Consider the following 27,322-nt stretch of genomic DNA (forward strand, 5'->3'; position numbering starts at 1 on the left):
TGTCTGCTTGGCGCTCCATAACCTTTAAGGGCCACTCTGTGGCCTCATTCTGGCATGCCGCGCTCTCCTTTCCATCCCTCTTCTTGCTGTCCCGCCACGCCTTCAATTCCTGCTTCTCAGCCACAGAGTGCACCATAACATCACGCAGAAAGTCCTTCTTGGTTCTTCTTGACCGCCTTCTAATTCTGCGCAGCCATTCAGCCGCCGATAACAAAGAGGGAGGCTGGGCTCCCAAGGTCATATCTGTGAAGTTTAAATGCAACATTTTACAGAAGCAGTATTGTTTGCAACTCACAGAACACTGATTCAGTGCTTTAAAACACAGCCAGTACTCACACACCTGTCACTAACTGGCTGATCCCAGGCAAGTACACGTGAGCCACAAGACCCCCAAAATGGTGAGTAGCTGCAGGGGCAGGGTAAATCACTCTTCCCGGACCCTACTGTACACTGGGCACACGGCTCTTGGGGAAAGTGAGCACTGCAAGGGGGGGCCTGAAAATCATTCCTGTCCCCACACTTTTCACAAGATGTGATCATATTGAAGATATCTCACTGCTGAGGGTGAGCAGGGAATCAAGGGAGTGTCTTCTCCAAGACTGCGGCTTCCAAGCTGGCTCCTATGCGGCTCACTTGTGTGCAGAAATGTATCCCCGCACCCTGTGACGGCACAGTGATGTGCAAAAGTTACTGTTAATGGGGCAAGAAACAAAAGCAGCTCTGCTAAAGAACTCGCAGCAGTGGATTGCCCAGTATCTCCATGACAGTTTCCTGGAGATCTCTGAGGCAGATTCCCGTCAAGCGAGGGACTCTATCAAACAGCCTGTTCCGCCGCTCAAACTAGGCACGTGGTAGGAGACAAGCCTGCTTTCTGCAACCCTCCTACCCCAAAAAACTCCCTTCAGCAATTTGATTCCCAAAATCAAATCCACTTACCAGGGGTCTCCTCTCCAGTTGGCACTTCGCCAAGATCCAAGAGCTGTGACTGGCTAGGCTCCTCTGGGGTAGAAAAGAGCTCCTGATTGCATGCATCTCTGACCTCCGAGTCATCCTCTGCCTCTGGGTCCCCTTCCCCCTCCCTCACATCCTCGCCCAAGATTTCCTCCTTCTGGCTGAGTCCACTTTCAACTGGCACGCGAGCCACCAAAGTATCCACAGTGATCTTCGCAGTGGAGGTGGGGTTGCCGCCAAGTATCGCATCCAGCTCTTCGTAGAACCAGCAGCTCATGGGCACAGCACTGGAGTGGTGATTTGCCTGCCGTGCCTTGTGGTAGGTGTTCCGCAGTTCCTTCACTTTTACTCTACACTGCAGGTGTCCCAGTCATGGCCCCTTTCTATCATGCATCATGAAATCTGTCCATAGGTATCATAATTCCTAAGGCTGGAGCATAGCTGGGACTGGACAGCCTCCTCTCCCCAAATGCTGATGAAGTCCAGCAGCTCAGCCTTGCTCCAAGCAGGAGTTCGCCTGGTGCATGGAGCAGGCATCATCACTGGGAAAGATGCACTGAGACCACTGCACAGATCACTAAACCATTATTTACATGGAAACGTTGTTCCGTCAGATCACAATCATAGTTTTGAACAGAATGCGCATTCAAAGACATACTAAATAATTATACTACTTTGCATTTCTACTACACATACCAGCCAAGGATTTCAATAAGGTTTACAGAAATGGAGGCAGAGCCTAAGGTGGTACATCACCAGCGAAGCTTCTCCAATTTACACCATCTGATCTGGCTCACAGGGCCTGATTTGCCATTCTGATACTCCAGTTCTATGCCAACGTGCTCATCGTGCCTCTGTAGAGTTGGTCATTGTCCAGCCAGACAGAAGAAAAAGTGTGTTGCTCCTTTAAGGGCTCCTCTTAAAACGGGCAGTGGAGGGGAAAGTTTACTGGGCACTGCCCTTTCTGCTGATCGGAAGAGTGTGTGTTTGTGTGTGTGTGCAGGGGTGCATTTATATCCCATGCAACCCCAGGGAAGACCACTTTTACTTGGATCAGACTGGTAAGACCCACCCATGAAATTTTCACAAGGTTGCCAGTCACCCCTTTTTCCCTGGGGGTTGGAAACAGGGTTATGGGAGGGGGATTGTATTGGGGTCCTGACAGAGCCAAATGTCTGTAACTGGGGTGAAATGGGAGGGGCCCCAGCTAACATGATGTGCTGGACCTCAAATTTTTCTTGCCGGACACGACTGGGAAAGAATTTTTCTTTCATTGCCAGATAGGTCAAGGAGGGGATTCAGTTTTTCCATTTTCCTTACAGCAGATCTAGGACCCAGTGGGGCACAGGCATGTGGGGGGGGAGGAGGGGGGAGTTAAAATGTTGCAGTTTAGTACATAAAAGTCATGGTTGATGTCCAGTGCAGGAACTCAGCATGAAAGGGACATGGTTACAGGATAAAATGGACTGGAAAAGGATTTGAAGGAAAGCATCATTTAAGAAAGCTGGGGGGAGGGGGGCTTCCTTATCTGGTACAGTGGGGGGCTGACATTCCCTCCCCTCCCTTTTTTTTTTTTTCCAATCCTGCCCTTAAGGAAGCTGAGGAAGGGGCGGTTGGGGTTCCTACATCTGGAACAGCAGGGAGCGGGCACTTGACTTTTTATAGCCCCATTTCTTCCTCATATAAGAGACAGCAGTGTGGGTCCCAGCAGCAGGATGCTTGGGACCAGGTTGGGGATTGTGTGGGAAAGACTGAGGAAATGATGACGACTTGCACTGTACAATTTATCATCAGGTACTTCCAGATATTTTAAGTGAATAAAGTTGTGGCCTAATTAATCCACATCCATTCCCCCAGTCTTTCTTCCATCTTGGCCAGACAATGCAACTCTACAGATTTCAATGCAGTTATACCAGCAAAACACTGATAGATCAGGAATGAATTGGTCAATAATCAAGTCTCATAATAATGATCTGAGGTCAGTGCTCTTATCCTTATTTTATGTATAGGGAAAAGGAAGTACAAAAGGGTTTAATGACTTGTACAAAGTAACACAAGAAGTTTGTGGTAGAGCCAGGAATATATACCCTGTACTCTGAACTTCCACTCCTCTGCTTCACCCACAGGACCACCCTTCCAATAAGTATGCCAATCACGTTCATCCTGCTTTCTCATTCACGTTACTATAGATAATCTTAAATTACAACTCATCATCTGGATCTTTTTGTGTAAGATACCAGGCAGACCAATATTGTATATTTACTCTGAGGCATATAGTCAGTAGACATTTGTATGCATGGTTCAACAGTATGTTAAAGTAAACGGTGACATCTCATCATAAAGTACTGCTCTTCTTGAAAACAAGGATGACAAGATAGTTTTGAGCTGTAAGCATGGGTCCTGCATCTCAATAACACTAATCTAGGACCGATGAAATGTACATCTCTGATTCAAAGGCAACAGCAGGAATTCTGAATGAAGATTTATTTATGCTTCTCAAGATATATGTCAATCAAGAGTGAGCTGGAGCCAAGTGTTCTGCAACTACGTTATAAATAAACTAACTGGTTAAGTTATACACCATAACTTTCAGCAGACGGAATGCTGCTGAAATCAAATTTCTAGTAGCAGCTTTATTTGTGGCAATGAAAGGCTACAGAGTGGTATTAAAGTGTGTGTGTGCACGTGTGTGTGTGTGTGTGCGCGTGTGTGTGTGTGCGCGTGTGTGTGTGTGCGTGTGTGCGTGTGTGCGTGTGCGTGTGCGTGTGTGTGTGTATTTTAATTAATTTATTTATTTTGCTTGAATCTCATATGTATCCCAAAAAACAAGAACAAGGTAACAGAAAGTGAGACTGAAAAAGTGACAAATTTAAAATTGATAATAGGATTTTTTTTCCCCACGATGCATGGTTAGACTATGGAACTCATTGCCATATGTTAACATTGAGACCAAGATCTTAGCAGGATTAAAAAAAAAGAAGCGAACATTTATACAGGTGACAAGATCATCCAGAGTTCAAATATAAGGATTAAAAAATATCCATGAGTTTGGGAAGGTATAAAAATCCTCTTGCTTCAGGATATAAGTCATCCTCTAATGGGGATCAGGAAGAAATGTTCCTTATATCTTCCTCTGAAACAGCTAATATCAGCCACTGATGGACATTAGATGGGCCATTTGTCTGATACAAGATATCAATTCTGACGTTCCTACCTTTTTCAAAATGAAATTTCCTTTGCATCTGTCCCAGCTGCATCAACTGACAGATGGGTGTCTCAAAAGGATTAAGTTGTTACAAGCTGCTCTAGGAGCATGCAGCATTCCACTAATTTTTTTGAAAGCACAGTCTAGCCTTGAAAACTGGAGGTATGGTCCAATGGTAAGGGTGTTAACCTAGTTACTTGGGAGACCTTGAGTCAATTCCTTACTCAGCCACAGATCTCCTGTGTGACCTTAGGAAATCATACAGTCTCAGTGGACCATATTTTTAAAAGGTATTCGGTGCCTAAAGACGCAGATAGATACCTAATGGGGTTTTCAGAAGCACACAGGCATCTGATTCCCCTGGAGTTCAATGGGAGTGCTTCTGAAACCCCCGTAGGCATCTAGCTACATCTTTAGGCACCTAATGCTTGTAAAAAATCCAGCCCACCATGCCTCAGTTTAAGACTGGGATACCAGTACTTCCCTATCTCATAGGAGTGTGTTGTGACAATAAATACACTAAAGATTGTGAGATGCTCAGGTACTTCGGTAATGAGGACCATATAAATACGTAAGCTAGACAAAACTATTTTATGCTAAATTATGCTTCCAACTTTTGCTGAATTAACATACAAACACCAGAGCACACATCAATCTCTCACACTGCCACTTTATGCACTAAGCCAGGGGTGGGCAAACGTTTTGGCCCGAGGGCCACATCTTGGTATGCAAATTGTGTGGTGGACCATGAATGCTCACGAAAATGGGGGCTGGGTTGCCGGCAGGGGTGAGTGCTCTGGCTATGGAGTGGGGCCAGAAATGAGTTCAGGGTGCAGGAGGGGGCTCCAGGCTGAGGCAGGGGGTTAGGATGCGGGGCAGGGGGAAGGGCTCCAGCTGGGGGTGTGGGCTCTGGGTTAGGGCTGGGGATGAGGGGTTGGGGGATACAGGAGGTTGCTCCTGGCTGGGACGGAGGGGTTTGGAGGGCGAGAGGGGGATATGGGCTGGGGTAGGGGGTTGAAGCATGGGAGAGGGTCGAAGCATGGGAGGGGGTCAGGGTTACCTCAAGCAGCTCCCAGAAGCTGCGGCATATCCCCCCTCCGGTTCTGCATGCTGCCCTGTCCGGAGGCGCTGCCCCTGCAGCTCCCACTGGCCGCAGTTCCTGGCCAATGGGAGTTGCAGGGGTAGCACTTGGGGCAAGGGCAGGGTGCGGAGCCCTCTGGGTGCCCCTACATGTAGGAGCTGGAGGGGGGCATGTCGCTGCTTCCAGGAGGCAAGCAGAACAGGGCAAGCCCCAGACCCTGCTCCCCAGTGGGCCCTCCAGATTAAAACATCTGGAGGGCCAGCTATGGCCCCCAGGCCGTAGTTTGCACACCTCTTCACTAAGCCACTGTACATAAAGTGCGTCAATATCACTGGTGATGGACCTCACTATCCTGAAGTGTCTCCTCATTGCATTATTGCAACTCATCATCCCAGAGCGCACCCTAGTGACACTGTCATCCATCCTCTGTTGTGGGGCACTTGGCCCTACATCCTGGTCCCACACCTTATGGGACATCAAGGTCCTTAATGTCTTAAATAATACACTTCACCAGTATTAAACCACAGGTAACAAACCAAAATGTCTTATGCCCCACCTGGGGTCTTTCTTCAATTCCACTCTCTTCACCAAGTAATGTCAAACAAAACAATGATTAACTCCATCCCACACCAAAAGATTTGAGATTTCAGTCTCTCTTCCAGGTCCCCTTTGTCTTCTGTCCTATTGTCAGAACATCAACCTGCAGAGTTATTTTCCTCAAGTACTGACCTCCCTCTTAGAGGCCCACCACAGAAGCTAAATCTGGCTTCTATACCTTTGCTCATCTCTTTCCCCTTACTTCTGGGACCTTCTTCAGCCTCTCCACCCAGGAAAGGATTTCCACTCTGCCCCTCCCCAGGGCCATTCCCCTGAGGAGAAGACACAGGGCCTCCTCACCCCTGGGTCTCCTCTCCCTACTGCTCTTAACTCATTCCTTTATGGCAATCACCTAGCTCCTCCTCAGCCAAGACTGATACTGAGTGGAACCCAATATGCCCTACAAGGCTAACTGGATCCTCAGGCTTCCACTTTTTGTTGGCCTGTGTGAGAATTATACATCCCCATCACACTACCTCAGTAAGAGCTGAAGTGTTTTAAAATTTAAAAAAAGACAAAAAAAAGTAATTTCTCCTGCATTACTCTAAGTATTACCACTTTTTTCTTCTCTCTCATTTTGTTAATTTTAATCAAGACATAGTAGTCCAATAAGAACCAGAGATACCTATATTAAAATTGTACAAAGAATATATCATTGTCACCCAGAAATACCGTAAAAATGGACTACCGAATATTTACGATTGGACTACCAAATATTCACAATTAAATTTACAAAACAGCAATTTAGACACCCAACTGGACCAGGAACCTTATTGCAATATTGGTTAAACCTTATTACAATATACAAGTGATGTATTAAGATGAATCATAGGTTATTCTTTCAGGAGTTCAGTATACTGTATGGGCTTGATTTGCCACTGTGTTACATCAGTGTAAAACTAGAGTAATTCCATTGAAATCACTGGCAAAAAATAAGAACAGTGCAGTGATGAATCAGGCTCTGTGTACTTAATGCTCTAAAATTATTTAATCAAAAATCTAAAAAATGGTCATAAAATCAAAACAGTAATTAGAACACTCTTCCTTCTGACCCACACTCCATAGCACATCAACAAGTAATGTAACATATAGGATATGAAACAAAGTGAATTATTTGCAAGGAGGGTACATCGTGCAATTACAAAGACATCCACCAACTCAGTGAAAGACACCAAAAGTAAATTTAAAAACCAAGTCACTTGGCAGGGTGTGGTATTTGGCATGTGGTTTACACTTAAAGAACTCAGATTCCACCTTTCTTGGATTGAATGTAGAAGAGAACCATTAGGGAAAGGTCAATACATTTTCACACTCTTAAGAAACACCATCTTTTAGAAAGAGCAAGTATTGTAGCAATTAACATCAGTATTTATGTCTAAAGAAAAATGTTATTCATTGAAACAAACACTGATGGTAAATACCATAACACTCAATATTTCTAAAAGATGCTGTTTAACTGAATGAAAACAAACTTACTTCCCACAATGGAACCATTCTCCATTAAGCTTGAGAAAGAAAGAATCTGCATTCAGTGAAAGTAAACTAAAACAACTACTCCACAGTGACCCTTACCTGTTTTTAAAATTCCCTTTTCAGTTTTTCACCCCCATGAAGTGTTGGTATTTCCTCTATGTTTGCAAGGATACTAGCAGTACAGTTAGTGACATATTTTTGTTTGCAAGGATGATATACCAGGTAGTAAAAATGACTGAGCCACATCTTACACTGCCCTACACCACAGCTTCCACTGATATTACCACTGGCAAAACTGCACTATAGGGGAATGAAGGCTACCAAGTTTGCAAGTGCAGATGCAGCTGAAGAGCCTCTCATCTTCATTCTCCCTGAAGCAGTAGCATAGCCATCTTATGAGAGAGTTTCCCTAGGGCTTGATTTCCTTCCTTCAGTTTATTGTGTGCTGCTTCTATAGGAAGCAACTCAAGCTCTAGAGAATTGCTGTTCTGATTCCGTAGATAACATTTTCCATTCACAACTAATAATTGCCAGCACTAAATAAAGATAGACAATCTGATGCAACAGCACAGGTTTTATTTCTGAGAATGAACTCTTTTCTTGTGTGTATGTTCATCAAAAACGTCTCTGTTGACAGAAATGGAAGCCTTCTATTTGTCTACAGAAGAGGGACAGCGACAGACAACTCCATAACAAGCTTCCCTACTGCACTAATGTACCCCACCATGTCTGCCAGAAACCATGGCTTAACGGAGGAGCCCATGAGATTGCAGCCCCTTTGCTGACTGTGCAAAAGAAGGTTCTGATGCAGGTGCATCTAGAAACAGATTTCACACAGCAGAGTCCTTAGCAGAGATCCTATGCTAACTAGTAACTTGAGACGAATGTGTACCAATGATCTAGATACTAACAATTCCATATTTCACTACTAACTAAATCTTTAACACAAGGATTTTAAACTGTGTCACTACAGAGGGGCCACTGGTTCAAATATGGCCCAAGCTGATAGCACCCATCAGTTTTTAGTAGGCTTTGTGGAATGAGTTGATGGTTCCAGGTGTATACATTACAAAAACTATTGTCTCAGCAGAGGCTCCAAAATGGTCAAGGAAAGATAACGGTCCTGTTAGCCACAGCAGTGGTCCCTCTAGGGCAGGGATGAAGAACATTGATGGGGACTGCGAGGCAGTTTTAGATCTACCTATTTTGTTTTGTGGAGAGAGGACTTCGGTCTAAAAGGCATCACATTATTATTTAAGATATAGGTAAGAATTGTTCCATTTTACAGGTGAGGAACCAAGTCAGAGACTAGTGACCTGATCTTCAGAGGTATCAAGAACTCAGAATTGACTTCCTTAATGCCAGTCAAAGAAGTCAGTGTAGGTAACTCAAGAGTCCTGACTTCCAATATCCTACTCTAGTCATTAGACCAATCACAAGAAAATCAACCTTACATCATCAAGCTAAACAGTTAAGTGAACTGGAATGCACAAAGTCTACTGAAAAACTAGACCTCACTCATTGCTATAATGGGTGACTAATTCTTTCTCAGCCAAGACAGCAACCAGTGAGGAGATTCCAAAATACTCAGTGATCAATTAATCACTGTCTCCACAAACAGTTTCAGAACCTCATCTTAGTCACAGAAAAAGTACTAATTTCATGTAGACTATAAATGCTTAGAAATGAAATTACACCATCAAAAGAAAATTGCCCAAACAAGAATAATCAATCATTAAAGAATTGTTTAAAACACTTGAAAGTAAAGTATGACTCTTAAATACTAAAGACTAGATTGTCAGATTACATCTGCCTGGATCAAGAGATGGCAAGTAACAGGAGCAGGAATGGGAGAGGATTCAGAAACCATATGTCACAATTCCTTCCCTGACATCCTCTCTAATTCAGGGAGGAGAACAATCTACTACTGGATTAAACCAACAACAATTATCTTTCTCTCTGTGCCAGAACAGCAGCACTAGCTGGCACATGTGGGGCAGAATCAAGGACATGCTGCTGTCTACCCATTCCCTGCCCATACATGGGAGGGACAATAAAGGCCCCACAAAGGTTGTTCCCTACATACTGACACACAAAATTTAATGGGAATTCTGGTAAAACTGAAGCACTGCAGTCCTGATTCTTGTTGACGAATGTTTATTTACTAGAACTGGTAATGGTTTGCATTTCCCCAGAACAGTTTTCCTGGGTTTCTTATGTGGAAATTAGATATGTTCATAGCTCTTCTAATGCAAGTACAAGATGACACACTAGTTACCTGTCGATTGCAAGGAAAAATGTTCAGTTCCTGGCCCTCAAGACAAAGATATTCAGCTAACTGGATGCAGAGAAAATAGATGATTCTCCTCCTTATTTCATGACACTCAACTAAAAATAGAAAACGCTTATTATTCCATTGTGCTATTATAGCATAACTACAAGTTTATTCACAACAGTAACTCTGACATTTTATAATGTAGGAAATGAAATTTCCTTATGGAAAAACAAAGCCCTGACCCTCACTTCCTACCCAGTATCCATTATATTAGTTTATGAGACAGTATTTATAAATGGTGGAGTACTTTGACTTGCAAGATTTCAAGTAAAATGCTGTTCTAAGCAACTGGATAGCTTTTAAAAAGCTTTTCCCACAATAAAGTAAACCTCTAAATTATTTTGGAAAAATAAGAAACTATGCAAAGGTTTATATCCTTTTTAAGGTCTCCTGGTTACACTGGCCTGCAACTTGCCTAGCAATAAATTATACCCCACTAACCAACAAAATATTTATAATTAGACTCCAGCTACATTCCAAGAAATATTAATGCTTACATTGGACAAGAAATCAGAGTAATTTGAGTACCTTTTTATGAACCCTCTGTGGAGAGAAAAATGCAGTGTAAGCCAAAAGCAATTTAGGGTTTGAGGGCTGTTTTTCTGAAGTTCTGTGTACTCAGCTTGTCAAATGATAAAGCAAAAACGTCAACTGTAATAAACTGAATGCAAGTAACAACACTGAGATTAAAAAATATTTAAAGCATGATAAACGGGAAAAAAAATCAGCAGAACTCCATTATTAGCCCCATGGAAGCCAGTCATGCCTTAATGTTTCTACTAGTAGAGGCTAACCTTAAACAAGCTTAAAAATGAAGAAATATACACAACAGCCATACAAATTAAGATAACACTCCAAAGCCTACAAACAAAAAATCTGTAACACATGAATGTTAGCATTACTATTTGTACTGCAGAAGCCACAACCAAGATGTGGCTAAATTTTGCTAAGCATTGTACACACTTACAACCCTGAGAAAAGCTTACTAACTAAACACACAATGGGGATAAGAAATAGAGGTGAAATGACTTGCTCACGGTAACACAGCTGGGAACAGACTCCAGGTCTCCTGACTTCCAGTAGAGTGCCCTATCCATTAAACCACACTGCCTCCATCATGACGCATATAATTTCAATAGAAGGTCTTTAAGATGAAGATGGAATTTGCATTTTTACATAACACAGAATAATCAATTTTAGCTGGACAAGGTGGGTGAGGTAATACCTTTTATTGGACCAACTTCTGTTGGTGAGAGAGACAAGCTTTCAAGCTAAAAAAGGGTCTTCTTCAGGTCTGCGGAAGCTTGAAAGCTTGTCTCTGACCCACAGAAGTTGGTCCAATGAAAGATATTATCTCACCCACCTTGTCTTTCTAATATCCTGGGACTGACATAGCTACAACAGCGCTGCATATGACAATTTTAGCAAAACAGACAGATTTACGGGTGCATTTTGTGCTTCTCTAGAGGTGCAAAAGGACTGGAAAGGGAGGGAGAGGCTCACCAGCCACTTGACAGCAGGTGGAAATACACTCTGTGATCCGCTTAGAGATTCTGTAATGAGACTACCCAGCCTTTTGATGGGTCAAATATAGCCAGAGATGGGAAGCAGTGTTCCCTCTAATTTTTCCCAGCCATGTGCGGAATGAATTTTGTTATGTGAACCAATATGGATATGATTTGTGACACATGACCTTTACTGGTGCACATAACAAAATTCATGTGGTGAGGGTGGGGCCGAGGGGTTCAGAGTGTGGGAGGGGGCTCAGGGCTGGGACAGAAGGTTGGGGTGCAGGGGTGTAAGGGCTTCATCTGGGGGTGTGGACTCTGGGGTGAGGCCAAGGATGAGGGGCTCAGGGCTGGGGCAGAGGATTTGGGGGAGGAGGGTTAGAGGGACTCCAGCTAGAAGTGTGGGCTGTGAGGTGGGGCTGAGTATGAGGAGTTTGGGGTGCAAGAGGGTGCTCCAGGGGGAAAGAGGACTCCCTCCAGGTCTCTCTCCCTGCAGCAGCATCTGGGCCTGTATAAAGCCATTTTTAAATAGTAGTTTCTGTTCATAACACCTGTGAGGCAGATGTAGGTATTTCTCTGATGATGTCCGATGAAGAGCAGATAGGCAGTGTTCCAGCAGAGGTCATTGTTGTGATACTATCTGTGATAAATGAACAATTCTCTTCTTCCCTCACAGAAACTGTTTGTTGGAAACATAGCAGGGCACATTTTGTTGGCACCAGGGAACACAACAATTGTTAAGAGGGACAATGTCACCTCTGAACCCTCCCTGTACCCCAATAATGCTTCCCTGTATCATATCTTTGTACAGGAGGAAAGGAACTTGTGAAGGGAGCTATGGCTTGCACAGTAATCATAAATCTGCCAAATATATACATACTGCATGTATGGGGACGTTGGCAGTGTTCCAGTGGCTCTGGAAACCATACCATTAGATTTCCTGACTTTTGTGCTTTTAAAATCTGAGATATGAATTATTATATGAGGGTTTATATATATTTTTCTGTCTGTAGTATCTATACAAATAGATAGATATGTACACAAACTTCTCTCTCTCTCTCTCTCTCTCACACACACACACACACACACACACACAAACACAATTTATGTTATCATCAAAATGGATCACACTTTTCTGTTTAAGTAGCCTGTGTTTCTGCATTTGAAATTGCCTCTAGATACTGCAACTGTGCTGGGATTTTTTTTTTCACTCCTCTAATGAACAAAAAATCTCCCCTCCCAAAAAAAAAATTAATAAAATGGAGGGACGAGTGTGTCCACATATTGTCAATATTTAACAGCTACTGTATGATGCTCTTTCATTCCCCCTGAATAATTTATTATTTTAAGTTCTAAACGTAGTAGAGGTTTTTTATTTGGGTTATTTGTTTTTTTTTGGTTTGTTTGTTTTGTTTCAAGAGTTATTTTTAACTGTTTTCATACAAACTCAACTATTTCCCCATACGGCAGGGGTTCTCAAACTGGGGGTCAGGACCCCTCAGCGGGCCGCTAGGTTATTACATGGGTGGTCAAGAGCTGTCAACCTCCACCCCAAATCCTGCGTTACCGCCAGCATTTATAATGGTATTAAATATATAAAATAGGGGTTTTAATTTATGGGGGGGTCACACTCAGAGGCTTGCTATGTGAAAGGGGTCACCAGTAAAAAAAGTTTGAGACCCACTGCCATACAGGAACCTGCCAGACATATTAACAAGTTTCACTTCAATTTGATATAAGCAAAGGACTCTTCCAACATAGTGAAGAGTAGACCTCTAACTTCTACACTCAAAAGAATTATAGGAAAGCTAAGGGAAAGGAAAATTGTTGTCACAGCCGGAAGAATTTTCTGTCATTTCTAATATGTGCCTTTCTCATTGGAAAAAAATGCTCAGCTTCTTTGAGAACAGCTTGTGCCAAATATTCATTAAACATTAGATAAACCTTCAAAAGCAAGCATTTTACATATTAATACATTTCGCTACCTAGAGGGCCTAAAGAAGAAGAAAGAATCTATTTTATGCTGTTTTTCTTCCCCTCACTAACTTTTGTTGCAGTTAACACACTAACTTTTGAAAATGGGCTTTCATTTCTCTCTACCCCATTTCAACATATACGAAGGACAACCTCCCTTTTTTGCAACAGTGGCTAAAACGTTTGAGGGATTTCAGAGTAGGTATTGCTTTATTTTATTTATATATTTTACAAACACTTTTCAATAATCCCAGACCCAAAAGTTCAAAAATTAGATTTTTTTAAAATAATAAATTTGGGTTTTTTCTGGATTTTGGGTTTCAGGTTCTCGTTTTTAAGTTTTTCTCTTCAATCATGGGGACTAGAAACACGGGGTTTTGTTTGTTTGTAAATGAAAACAGATATTCTTACATAATCAAATGGTTCAAAGGAGCAGGGCTTTAAGAGAAATACCATATCATGAAACAACAAAATCACTGTAATTTCTCCATTTTGTGCTGCTTTACACATAAACCCCAATTAGAGCTGGATCAGATCCACGTTTGGACATAGTGTCCAGAAGTGTGTGTCACTCAGGCTACGTCTACTCTTATAACACTGCTGCAGCGCTTCAGTATAGACACTACAGCGACAGAAGGGCTTCTCCTATCACTGTAGGTAATCCACCTCCCTGAGAGGTAGTAGCTAGTTCAATAGAAGAATTCTTTCGTTGACCTAGCACTGTCTACACTGGTGATTATATCAACTTAACTATATCTCTCAGGGGTGTGGAGTTTTCACACCCCTAAGAGACATAGCTATGCCGATGTTACTTATCGGTGAAGACCAGCCCTCACAAACCTATATCCTTGACATGGATGCACAGTGGACTGTCCATCACATGACACCACCATGCTCTTCAACTGCTTTAAAGTACGAAGTGGAGCAAAAGAAGATGCCAGGTGCTCTATCATTTAGGATGGTTGCTGTTTGTAATTGGTTCTTGTGGATGGCTACTCCCTGGACCTTTAGTTGCTTCTGAATTTACTGTAAATTTACCACTCAAGATAGGCATCTCTGCACAGTGGCTAATGCTCTGGAGTACACAAGTTTCAGAGCTAAAGTAAAGGGGTAGGGGGCATTGATCCAAACATTCTTGAAAAGCTGCATGTTCATGTACTGTTTCCTCTCTTCACCCCTGCCTTCCCTTCATTACCTCAAAACACTCCTGCTTGACAGGGCACTGTTCTGGTTTTCCATGGGGGACGCTGGACTTGTCACATCTGATCGGGCACTACCGCCTACAGCTCGGCAAGCACAAGATCACATACTCTCTCCCGTAGCACCACAGTACAAAATGAGAGTCTGCAGGGTTGATCCCCTTTCATAACTCAGTATCTGCTTCCCTGAGAAAATGGCAAGTACATTTTTTATTCACGGCAATAATGCCAGATCACTCTGGTTCTGCCAGATTGTGTGCAATCAATCAAATCCTCAAATTCTGATTGACCCATATAATAGCACATGATAAATCATTACACCATCAGGCTGACTCTGCTGCTTTTAGTTATTATGTTCTACTAGTAAAGATAATTAAGAAAATACATTTTGAGACACTAGCCTTGGGAGTAAAAGTTTCCACTATTAATTAAATCAAGCTTCCTAAGGCTGCACCAACTATTCAAGGTGAGAGGGCTGTTTCAGAAACTTAGCTGCTATTCTGTTTGAAGATCTTGGTGCACACATCAAATAGAAAGCAATACACAAGTGGTGCTCAATCTTTTTATATTGTGGCCCATTTATTAAGGCAATCTCCCATTTCAAATTTCACTCCTTCCCTGCAGGAACTGGAGTGCTTGGTTATTTATGAATGACACCAAGACAAGATGAAAAACAAACCACTCTGATGCTATAGTTTATAGCTACTTTATTGCACTTTCTGCTTTTTGTATTGATGCTAATTACCCCTTTTTGGATGTAGGGCTTTACATTAATTAGGTTTGAGTATCCCCTCGTTGCCTATACCCCCCACTGCTCCAGTCTCTGTTAGTCATTTTGAAGTTTGGTTCTATCACTTTTCTTCAATTTTGGTGTCATCCACAAACGTGACTGCAGCTCAGCTTGCACTGCAATACCATCAATAAAAAAAACAGACAGGGAGAAGATGCTGCAAAACCGTCCCTGTAACCTTTAAAAGACAGGCCGACTGATTCATCATTACTGTAAAAAGCAGTGTATGGACCACATGGAAGCGCACCCCAAACCAAGAGTAGTCCACAGATCGCAGCCTTAGAATCATTGCAATACACATTTTCCCAGAGGATGGATGGTAGCCAAGCCTTATTCTGCTTCCATCTGTCTCTTGTGATCCAGGCTTCAGAGCCCACAAAAGCTTAAATTATGAAAAGACTCCCAGTTTCCACCTCAGCAGCAAAACACTCTGCAGGCTAAATCAAAATTCAAGAGAAATAAAAAAAAAAGTGGAAATAAAATAACTTTAATCAAAATATATGAATAAAGTGGCCTTGGAGCTTTCAGCTAAAAATCCAGCTCTTGCTGGCTCACAAAATATAGCAAGATCTGACTGGATAGACAAGTATTTCAATAAATGTGCAAAACAAATCTAGAATTTGTTCTTTGCCTGAAAGCAAGAGGGAGGAATAAAGCCCTGAGGGCTCACACTTATGTAGATGGCACAGAGTAAACACAAGGAGATGAGGTGATTAGAGATGTAGCTGTAGAAGTCCGTTTATTGGAGAGAAAAACATCCCTTAAATGTCCTAATTCTCTTGGCAGACCTACCATACTTGAGAGACCAGATTATATTGGAGAAAGGCAGTCCTGACAAATGAGTAGTCAGCTCACACTCACCTTTTCTGCTGCAATCCAAAGCACCACTCATGTGATAAACACCTACATCACAGCAGAAGCTGATGGCAATGAATAATGCATGAGATCTAGTCATTCTACCACATTTCAGACCCCTGGGATAAAGAGACAGCTTTTTATTTTGAGTCATCATTCTCATTACCCCAGAGTATAGACGCTCTCTCTTCTTATTTTCTCTCCGTCTCCATCACTCCAGTTTGCATATGCAATTGTCCAGTTCTAACTTGCTAACTTGATGAATTGCTGTTGTATACAAACTGTGACCACTCAAACAAAAATGTAAAATATGCTCTTGTACAAAGACTGTTATATATTACTCATTCTTAAACTAAAATCACCCAGAAATTAAGAGAAGTCAGAAATGCCATTTTTCCAGCAAGCCACTCCTTTTTGGCCACATTTCACAGATGTGTTTGCCTATAACTGAGCCTTAAAACGATAAATGTCACAGAACATGAGCTAACACAGGCTAAGGATGGAATTTCTGCCTTAGCTGAATGCAAGACAGGTTATTGAAAGTGAACTGCAAAGTTAAAGTGAAAACTGAACTAACCCTAAATTTACACACTGAATGTTATCTACCAATGCACCAATCACCATAGTACACCTCTACCCCGATATAACACAACCTGATATAACGTGGTAAAGCAGCGCTCCAGGGGGGCGGGGTTGCACGCTCCGACGGATCAAAGCAAGTTTGATATAACATGGTTTCTTCACGGTAAGATTTTTTGGCTCCCAATGACAGCGTTATATCGGGGTAGAGGTGTACCAGGCACAAATGCTCCCACTAATTAAGCTCAGAGTGGCATTCAGCACAGAAATATATTATCTGTATAGTTAGAGTCCATGATTGATATCTGTCTGTGTGTCACTCTGAAGCCTACAATTCCTGTTTGAGTCAGTATGAAGCGATGGAAACAGCTACAAGCGTGGTTGTGAGCTCTTTTTGTTCAGAATATCACCAGATTCAATCATCACTAGGATTCATGGTCTGTTCCTGTCCAGTTTTTAAGTTCTCTGCCATTTTGACTTTACGAATTACACCTATGCAACAGCAAGGCATGTAGCTATGCCACGCCAAGAATCCTAGACTATTGTTATATTAGAGGTAGCTCAACCAACCACCAACCTTATGCTACAGTTAGTTTGCATGCAAAAATTTCATTGGTTGTATGAGAAAAACTGCACAGATGGTGCATTATTTGGTCCAACTGCTACAGTTCTTCAAAACCACTTACACAACACAACCAGTACACACAATAACCCCAATCACATACAACCCCTCACCACAGCATACACTCTTCATTCACCACTTACACAAGTCACCACAAAATCACCCAGCATAAACCCCAGACATAAAGCAATTACAACCAGCACACATAATAACTCCAAATGCATATAACTCCTCATCATACCATACACCCCTCATTTGCCACCAATGCAAATCCACACAAAATCTTCCAACACAACACACACTGACCCATTCTCACTCATACTGAACATAAAACCATACATCTGAGCAACAAGCAGTGGATAATCTCTACTAACTAATACCTACTCATAAGTCTCCTTCACCCAATGGGAAGTTCTCCAGCACTTCCTGGCGCACTCAACACATCCTGGGGCTATCATTAATGGAACCTGTGTTGTTTAGATGTTGCTTGTAATTATTAAAACTGGGAGCACTGGCTGTTGGGTGTCTGAAAGGACAGGAAACAGGAAGGAGGGGGGAGGAGTTGAGGAGGCAGAGAGAGTTACAGAGGGTGCAGCAGCGGCAGCTTGGTAAAGAGGTTTCCACTTCAAAAATAAAGTCCTATTGAAGTTTGTTAGTACCTTGCCTGGTTGATACAACAGATCTTTATGAATTCTTGAGGCAGAGGTAGGGACATGTTGTTGCTGTTGTGTGTGACAGTGCCTAGCACAATGGGGATCTGGTCTAGGGATCGTAGATACTCCAGTAATACAAATAATGAATGGTAATAATGGTGTCACAAAATGAGGCATCCTGGGATGTTGGCAAACCAGGAAATGCCAGAGGTGGAGTCTGAATGTACCACACAGCCTATGGTTCTGCACATATTCCTGTCCTTTATTGAATTTTCACACTAGTCTTGAAGTTCACTTGTAAGGCAGACTTACTGTGCCACGGGGAGACTATTTGCTTTACATATCTGTTTTACAAAGATATTTATTTCTCATAAAGTTAGATTGTTTCACACTATTTTTTAAATATGTATGGAACTGACAGACTGATGTAAGCCCAAATTGTGACACTCCTAAGTCTGCACATTGTTCAATTGCAGAAGCAGGGAAGTTAAATCTGTGCTCTAAGAAATCATGATGAAATTGGTGGAAAAAATGTGTAAGGCACACATGCACTTGTCATAAACAGATAGCTAAGGGTTAATGTCTCTTTCACCTGGAAAGGAGAAACCTGAAACACCTGACCAGAGGACCAATCAGGAAACAAGACTTTTTCAAATCTGGGTGAAGAGGGAAGTACTTGTGTTTCCAGGACTGGAAACGTGGAGGGTGGAGTCCCTCTGTTTAGATTCACGGAGCTTGCTTCTGTGTATCTCTCCAGGAACCCAGGGAGGGAACACCTGGAAGGGAGAAGGGGGGGGAAATGGTTTATTCCCCTTTGTTGTAAGACTCAAGGAATTTGGGTCTTTGGGGTCCCCAGGGAAGGTTTTTGGGGGGACCAGAGTGCCCCAAAACACTCTAATTTTTTGGATGGTGGCAGCTTTACCAGGTCCAAGCTGGTAACTAAGCTTGGAGGTTTTCATGCTAACACCCATATTTTGGACGCTAAGGTCCAAATCTGGGAAATATGTTATGACAGCACTAAATACATTAACATATCAATGCGTATTCCCACAAAGACACTTCAGGTTGTTGTTCAGGCTTTTCACTGCAGAAGAGATCAGTTTATTATGACTCTCCAGTACGGTCTCCATTTCTCCATTATTATTTGCATTCCAATAGCATCTAAGAACCCCAACCAACATCAGGGCCTCACTGTGCTAGGCAATGTTCAAACACATAACAAGAAGTCATCCTTAACCCAACAAACTTGCAATATAGATAGACAATATGAAAATATTATTAACCCCATTTTACAGATGCCAGCTGAACCATGGAGAGGTTGCGTGACCTGCTCAAAGTCACATGCTTAGTCTGTGATAAAGTCAGGTTATGAACCCAGATCTCCCAAAATCCAGCCCCAGTGACTTAACCACAAAACCATCCTTCCATCCAATCTTCAAGCTATTGATATGGTTTTGTGACTGCTTGTAAAGAGGGACAGATCATCAGTGAAGGGAGTGATGAATCAAGGGAGAACCAGTGGATCTGGGAGTGGAGAAGGAAAGAAGAGACAGAAGGAGAGAGAAAAATCAGGAGAAAGAAGAGCAGAGTCCATAGAGAAAAAAAAGAAGAAAGGTGCAGAAAACCAAGAATGCAGGATGTATCATGGAGAGGCAAAGAAAGCGGGTCAGCGATGAAGAGAAATGACAATATGGGAGCTCTACAACACATGTAAAGACACTTGTCTAATACAACTGAGTGACAACTTGCAAAATTCTGTTATGAATTCTTTAAAGAGCTAATTTTTTTTTCAGATATAGTACAAAGCCTTCAGCCAAATTCTGTTCATGGCAATTTTTATTGTAAAGTTATAAATCCTTGAAAAACAGAGGATCGGAGAAGACCATTGTTGGTTCTTTAACAGCACTTGTGAAAAAAGTACAGCTACTCAACTCATACAGGGCTCAAGGCTCCAAAAAATATCTATAAGCCTTCTCTGATAAAAATAGGAGTTTCTCAGTTCTATGGAGGGACAATCTTCTTTCATAAAACTGCTGCAGAGGCAAACTTTTTCTACTCCACAATTCTGGGTTGCAATGGTCATTGAGCAAAGAAAGACTATGCTAATGCATTTCCACTCTCTGCAAGATTCAGTGCAAGAATGTGTACATATTTTAATATATCATCTGCACCAGGGGTGGCCAACCTGCGGCTCCGGAGCTGCATGCGGCTCTTCAGAGGTTAATATGTGGCTCCTTGCATAGACACCGAGTCCAGGGCTGGAGCTACAGCTGACAACTTTCCAATGCTCACTGTTCAACCCCTGCCTCTGCCACAGGCCCTGCCCCCACTTCACCCCTTTCCCCAAGGCCCTGTCCCTTCCTGCCCCCTTCCCCGAGCCCTCACTCTTCTCCTTGCCCCACCGAGCCTCCTGCATGAGGCACAAGGAGGGAGGCAAGGCGCTGATGGTGAGGCGGCTGGCAGATGGGGCGGGAGAGCTGATGGGGGCTGTTGACATAATACTGTGGCTCTTTGGCAATGTACACTGGCAAATTCTGGCTCCTTCTTAGACACAGGCCACCCCAATCTACAAGCATGATTTAAATGTTACGCCAATGCTGTTGCTTGAGGTAACTTTCTGATAAGATCACAGAAATGGGATGGGTTTCAAGTACAGTCTTACCATTTAAGTAATTTTTGTTTTTAAAAAGCTGGCAAGGTCAGTGAGGACTAGGAACATTTCATGCTCAGAATAGCTGGTGGTTAAGAGAAATGTCCTTATTTAGCTTCCTGCTTTGTTAATCGTCTTTGTTGGCTGACTCACTATCCAGTGCTGTTATCTCTTAAGGAAGAAATGTCCTTAAAAATACAATGGGGTTGATCATACAGTCCTCACTCAGATAAAAACACTCATTGATGTCATTTTAACCAAGAAAAGACTGCAGGATGTGGGCCCAGTATGGCATTTGCACCATCAGCATCATAACAGCTCTCTCTGGCTGATATAGGGGAAAGGCCTATCATTCATTCAAGCAAAAACCTAAAAGAAGGAAAGAATTGAGCTTCTTGATCATCTTCAACTGCATTTCCCTACAGCCATTGTCAAGAGACCATCTATATATAGAAATCAGTTTGAAGAGAGTCAGTGAATTACATCTCTTCCAACTATCTCTTACTTTAAACTAAGTTTACCTCTCCCCTGCACAAACCAAATCTGTAATATCAAAATTCCCATGGACTTCAGTGCTGCAGCTCAGTACCGCTGAAATTCTCACTTTCTTATTCTACTGCGGATTGTTTACATAAAAATGCAGACTCATGAAACTGAGATTATACAAAATGGCAGCCAGTTTACAGAAATTCATTTCACATCAAATTACACTTTGTGCACTATTTGTCTCATGACTTTCATTATTTTAGACCATCGCCTCACAGGTCACTCTCTGCAGCTGAAAGACATGAGTACTCTGTTTAATGTGTTCAACTGTACCCAAGAGAGGAGAAATTCTGCAGTTTTTCCTAGAAAGAGTAATGATTAATCCCCACAGCTGGAAAGCATAGTTTCCATGGAAGAGAAACAAGGGAGACAATTTAAAAGTAACTTGCATGCAAAATATTCAAGCAACCATAATACTAATAATAGCAACCATTTGCTAATGTAAACTCCGAGTATGATCTTTCCATAATATGAACTACTTCTGGAAGCATCAGATAATAGTCTACTTAGGCAATGGTGAAATTTGGGATTTATTTTAGACAAAACTGCTATTTTTAGGCCATGGCTACACTTACAGTTCTGCAGCGCTGGCAGTTACAGCTGTGTTCGTATAGCTGTGTAGGGCCAGCGCTGCAGTGCAGCCACACTGACAGCTACCAGCGCTGCAGTGTGGCCATATTTGCAGCACTTGCAGCGCTGTTGGGAGTGGTGCATTGTGGGCAGCTATCCCAGCATTCAAGTGGCTGCAACGTGCTTTTCAAAAGAGGGGGGTGGGTGGAATGTGACAGGGAGCGTGGGGGAGACAGAGAGAGTGGATTTTTGGAGCTGACACTGTTCTCAGCTCCCTACCTTGCAAGTTCTAAGGACTGGAAGATACACAGTGCCTACCTTCAATCATTTTAAAAGTTTTGACCTTTCCCCCACCTGTCTTTTATTCACTAAATGCTAATTATGCACTCCTAAATAGCCGTCAGACCACATAAACAGTTGCTCAACATTACCCCTCCCCCCCTCTCCTCAAGCAAACAGCTTTGAACATTCCAAAGCAATTCTCCTGCCTTCGCTGGCTCGCTCGCTGGAGCAAAGAGCAGCTGTGTTTGGTTTTTAGCAAGTAGCTACGGGGAGATCGGAGTTCAGCCATTCTTCTGGTTTGTTGTGGTCACAAATTCTGGGATACCTCCTTATACCCCGGAGGCCAATAAAAGCGCTGGTGGTGTCCACACTTGCTGACCAGCGCTGCATCACCAGCGCTGGAATCGCTACACCCGAGGCAGACCAGGTGTACAGCCAGCGCTGCAACCAGGGAGTTGCAGCGCTGGCTGTGCTTTGCAAGTGTGGCCACATCCTGAGTTGCAGCGCTGTAACCCCCTCACCAGCGCTGCAACTCTCCAGTGTAGCCAAACCCTTAGATTACTACATTGTTTTTTTGGTTGGGGAGACACAAAACAATGGTTACAAAAAAGCTGACCCCTGGATCTTCCTCAGACTTTAATGGACATTGCTTTAGGCCTTTCTGGCAATTGATATAACCCTTACCTGAACAGTCCCCGTGGTTTCTAAACAAGAAGTCTCATAAGTTTTCCACGAGGTGGTTAAAAAAAAAAAAAAAAAGAGTCAATAAATTTACAGAGAAATGTAACCAGCATCATGTAGCCTGGTTTTTTAAAAAGAAATATATTTATAGGGTCACATTTTTTAAATAAAATTTGACTTTGTGAATCATTTATTTCCCTAACTTTAAGTGAACTCTAGCATGCTATCCACACAATTACTGCAATTAGCTTGGGGACTCCATTTTGACATTCACAGAAGATATGTGATGTTAAAGGAATTCCACACCAAATGAGTACCTGGAGGTTACCTGCTTTGTCACAATGTAACATCGCTCAGAAACTACTATTCTTCATATCTAATTGCACAACCAAGAAATGTGCCACCGCCCCACAGATCAAGATATCACAACTACTCAAGGTTAGCCAAAAAGAAAAAAAAACAGTGGGATCACTACTTTATCTTATTTTCTCCAACAAAAGTGCAATTTTAAATTGAAAAAAAAACTTAGATGGAAAACACAAGCACGTGCCAAAGGCTACAGTGCAAACTTATATAAAGAAATACAATCACAGTAAGCCTACAGAGTAATCAATAAGACTGCAATATTTGTCAGTGTGTTGAATTTTGAAATGTTTATTCAGGTTCTCTTGAAATTTTTTATTCCCATACTTGGTACATCCAACACTCACACATGATAGGATGAAGTTATGTCTCTGTTCACCTTAAAACCTTTATTGAACTGCCACTCCAGTTGGAAAAAAAAAGAAATATTCACATAAACTAGTAAGTCACTACAAGTAAAATAAAATCTGGCAATATGATTAGCAGAAAGCGGTGAAGTGGTTAACTGTGTTAAAGGGTTATATTTATGTTCAAGTCAATACTAGCGAGTTGAATTACAGAAGCTAACATGTGACAGTGATATTGTTGAGTCTGCAGTCGGACTGCAAGACAACATCCTGTATATTGTCAAGGCTACTTACATAAGAACATAGGATATGCCATGCCAAATATGACTAGTGCTGTATTTACTCCAGGATCTTGTGTCTGACAGAAGCTACCACCAGATGCTTCAGAGGAAGGAGCAGGAAACACCATAGTGGACAATTATGGAACAACTTGCCCTAGTAATGTAATTTTAGCTCCCAGGACACCTTTCACGTACCTCCCTATATCATTTACAACCAAAACAGATAAAAACTCATCCCCTCCCCCACTTCTAAATGAAGGTTTAGATTCTAGAGTAATCTGTGGGAGGACCTGAAAGCCTCATAATTTATTCTGACTCTCCTCAGTACTGGAAAACTGAATGGCATTTAAACATGCATTACCACAACAAAAGAGGAAAATCTCAACTACCTGAAAGCACTATGCTTCTAAATTAAACTCAGTGCTGGAGTTCATTTGCTTTCTCTCCAACATGAAGATTTTGCCTAATACACAGTGTAGTGCTTAATCCTAATGCCCTAGCAATTCACAACACACCCAGTTGTGCTGTGCCTGGAACGCAAACTATGTCAAGCATTTTGCCCCCAGGTACTACAAGAATTTCAGCAGCCATGGGCCATAAAATTTGCTCAGAAGGGTAAATTAACCAACAATGTAGCAAAAATGTAATCTCATACCCTTAGGTAGAAGGTTTTAAATCTTATTAAATGATTACAAATAATAGATGCAAGGTGTGCAAAAAATTAGGTACCATAGTTTTTCTTACTTTTATGTACTGATCCTTTCAGGTTAAACTGTGACAGATATATATAGTATTAAGCAGACGGTATGAAATTACAGATTTTCCTTACATGGGTATTTTATTTTATTTTTTTAAAAGATAGATTATCTGCAGCAACAAGAAATACATGTGTAACTTCCAACTCAGATTGTTCTGGATGCACATAGGGTCTGATTATGACTCCATTAAAACAAACTGGAATTTTGCATTGATTTAATGGGATCAGGATTGATCTCATGTCACTTTTTTTTTTAAATGTAGATCTTCCACATAAATCAGGAGTTTACTTATTACTTATTATTAAAATTACTTATTATTAATTATGTGTATTATCAGGGCCGGCTCCAGGCACCAGCACGCTATGTGCGTGCCTGTGGCAGCAAGCCACGAAGGGGTGCTCTGCCGGTCGCCGCAAGAGCGGCAGGCAGGTTGCCTTCGGCGGCATGCCTGCCGAGGGTCCGCTGGTCCCGCGGCTTAGGCGGACCTCCCGCAGGCATGCCGCCGAATCCGTGGGACCGGGGACCTCCCACAGGCAAGCCGCTGAAGGCAGACTGCCTGCTGTGCTTGGAGGGGCAAAATATCTAGAGCCGCCCCTGTGTATTATCATAGTACCTAGAAGCCCCAGTTATGAACTGCTACACCAAAGGTAGTCAATAGACAGATCGTGGACCAAATCCAGATCACCAGACACTTTTGAACGAACTGCAAAATCCTTTTACTTATTATTATTATTTTTGTATTATTTTCTCTGGAGTCTGGACATTGACTATACCATGACCAAGAAATTTAGACATTGATAAAAGTAATTGATGACCCCTGTGTTACACCACTGTGCTAGGTGCTGTACAAACACAGAACAACCACCTTTAGAGTTTGCCAACTTCATGAAGCCTCAGAACTGATTGCTACATTCATTCATTCTCCTGCTCATGGAGCATAGAGAAAACATTTCATATCACCCATTGCAAGTGAGCCTGGACTTCTGCCATTCTTGTGGCCTGTTCTATATTAAGGCTGAGGTGAGCAAGGTCAGAAGCCACAACATCCCTCCAGTGTGTGGAAGGCCATCAGTGAGGTCCTTCTCCATCCAGCTTTTATTGGATCAAATGCATAAAGCTGGCTGGCTGGTATGGACTCTGGCATACAAAGCAGATGGCCACGCCGCCTGAGCCAGCACTGAGTCACTTGGGAAGATGCTGGAGGCTGGTAGGTTTGATGCCCAACATCCTCATTTGTAAAGTGATGAAACCACCATTTGCCTTCAATAGGTCATTGTTGTTTCATGTGGAAAGCATCCAGCTGGCGCATTTCCATTTCTGTGGTGGCCAAGGTTTCAGAGCCATACAAAAGGACAAAAGCCAGGGCTGCTTGATAGATATGCATCAAGTGGCAATGACACCACAGAGGCTTCCAAAGCACCAGTAACCCTTACTGATTCGATGTTTTATATTAGCAACCTCCTTCCTTGGTAACAATGGAGCCACAATACCCAAATATCAGGTTTCAGAGTAGCAGCCCTGTTAGTCTGTATCCATAAAAAGAACAGGAGTACTTGTGGCACCTTAGAGACTAACAAATTTATTTGAGCATAAGCTTTCGTGGGCTACAGCACACTTCTTCGGATGAAGGCAGTGGAAAATACAGTGGGAAGATATATATACACATAGAGAACATGAAACAAAGGGTGTTACCATACACACTATAAGGACAGCGATCAGTTAAGGTGAGCTATTATCAGCAGGAGAGAAAAAGAACTGTTTGTAGTGGTAATGAAAATGGCCCATTTCCAGCAATTGACAAGGAAATGAAAGGAACTCTGTGTGTTTGGGGGGGAGCGATAAGCATGGGGAAATAGTTTTACTTTGTGTAATGACCCATCCACTCCCAGTCTTTATTCAAACCTAGTATGATGGTGTCCAATTTGCAGATTAATTCCAATTCAGCAGTCTCTCGTTGGAGTCTGTTTCTGAAGGTTTTTTGTTGTAATATTGCGACTTTTAGGTCTGTAATCGAGCGGCCAGGGAGATTGAAGTGTTCTCCAAATGCTTTTTGAATGTTATAATTCTTGACGTCTGATTTGTGTCCATTTATTCTTTTACGTAGAGACTGTTCGGTTTGGCCAAGATACATGGCAGAGGGGCATTGCTGGCACACAATGGCATATATCACATTGGTAGATGTGCAGGTGAACGAGCCCCTGATGGCGTGACTGATGTGATTAGGTCCTATGATGGTGTCACCTGAATAGATATGTGGATAGAGTTGGCAACGGGCTTTGTTGCAAGGATAGGTTCCCAGGTTAGTGTTTTTGCTGTGTGATGTGATACCCAAATATGTTGACCACTGCTATATTCATGCTACATTCACTACACTGATTGCTACACTCACATTAAAACACTGTTAAAAAGATAGGTAAAACTGATGAGGTGAAATCTAGGCTTCACTAAAAACATTCACTGGCTTCACTAGGGTCATGATTTCACACAAGAAGGTGAAATTTAACCACTGAGAACACTCAGAAAATATTTTTATACACTTCAGAATGAAAAAGAACGTCATGAAAATAGAGCTTACAGGGTTTTATCTAAAGCCCACTGAAGTCAAAGGAAAGGCTCCCATTGTTTTCAATAGCCCTTGGATCAAGTCAATAACGGGAAGCTCACTTCAATCTAAACTACAGTGACAGGACCAACCTCTCTAAAATTTCCTTTTAGGAAGCAAATTACAGCACAGCAATGTTCATTCAGGGCTTCATTCATGTTGGATAAGTCTACACTGAAACCAGAAGGTGGCGAAGAGAAGGGGTAATTGCAGCACATGTAGACATAACTGAACTAGTTTTAATTAGCTAACGGATACTAATAGCCATGAAGCTGCGGCAGCACACGCTGTACCAGCCTGCTCAGAAGTCTGGGTACTTATTTAGACAGCTAATTCACACTGAAGACCATCCTGTTGCGGTTTCACTGCTACTAGTATTCTGTCTGGTCTACATATTCTGCAATCACCCCTCTTCAACTG

At 42.3% G+C, this 27,322-nt stretch overlaps 1 protein-coding gene across 9 annotated transcripts in view; it reads right to left on the minus strand.

Moving 5' to 3' along the window:
• The window catches only part of APBB2 (amyloid beta precursor protein binding family B member 2), a 315,643-nt gene that overhangs the window by 212,003 nt on the left and 76,318 nt on the right, over window positions 1-27,322 (minus strand). The window contains exon 1 of one of the 9 annotated variants that reach the window (XM_030563651.1): window positions 18,415-18,434. The exons of the other annotated variants lie outside the window; for them this stretch is intronic. The gene's annotated coding sequence lies outside the window, so the exon portion shown is untranslated. Of the gene's footprint in view, window positions 1-18,414; window positions 18,435-27,322 lie in introns of those variants that run through there. 9 annotated transcript variants of the gene reach the window in all.

This window comes from Gopherus evgoodei, chromosome 5 (assembly GCF_007399415.2).
Source record: "Gopherus evgoodei ecotype Sinaloan lineage chromosome 5, rGopEvg1_v1.p, whole genome shotgun sequence".
In the NCBI taxonomy this organism is placed as follows: Eukaryota; Metazoa; Chordata; order Testudines; family Testudinidae; genus Gopherus; species Gopherus evgoodei.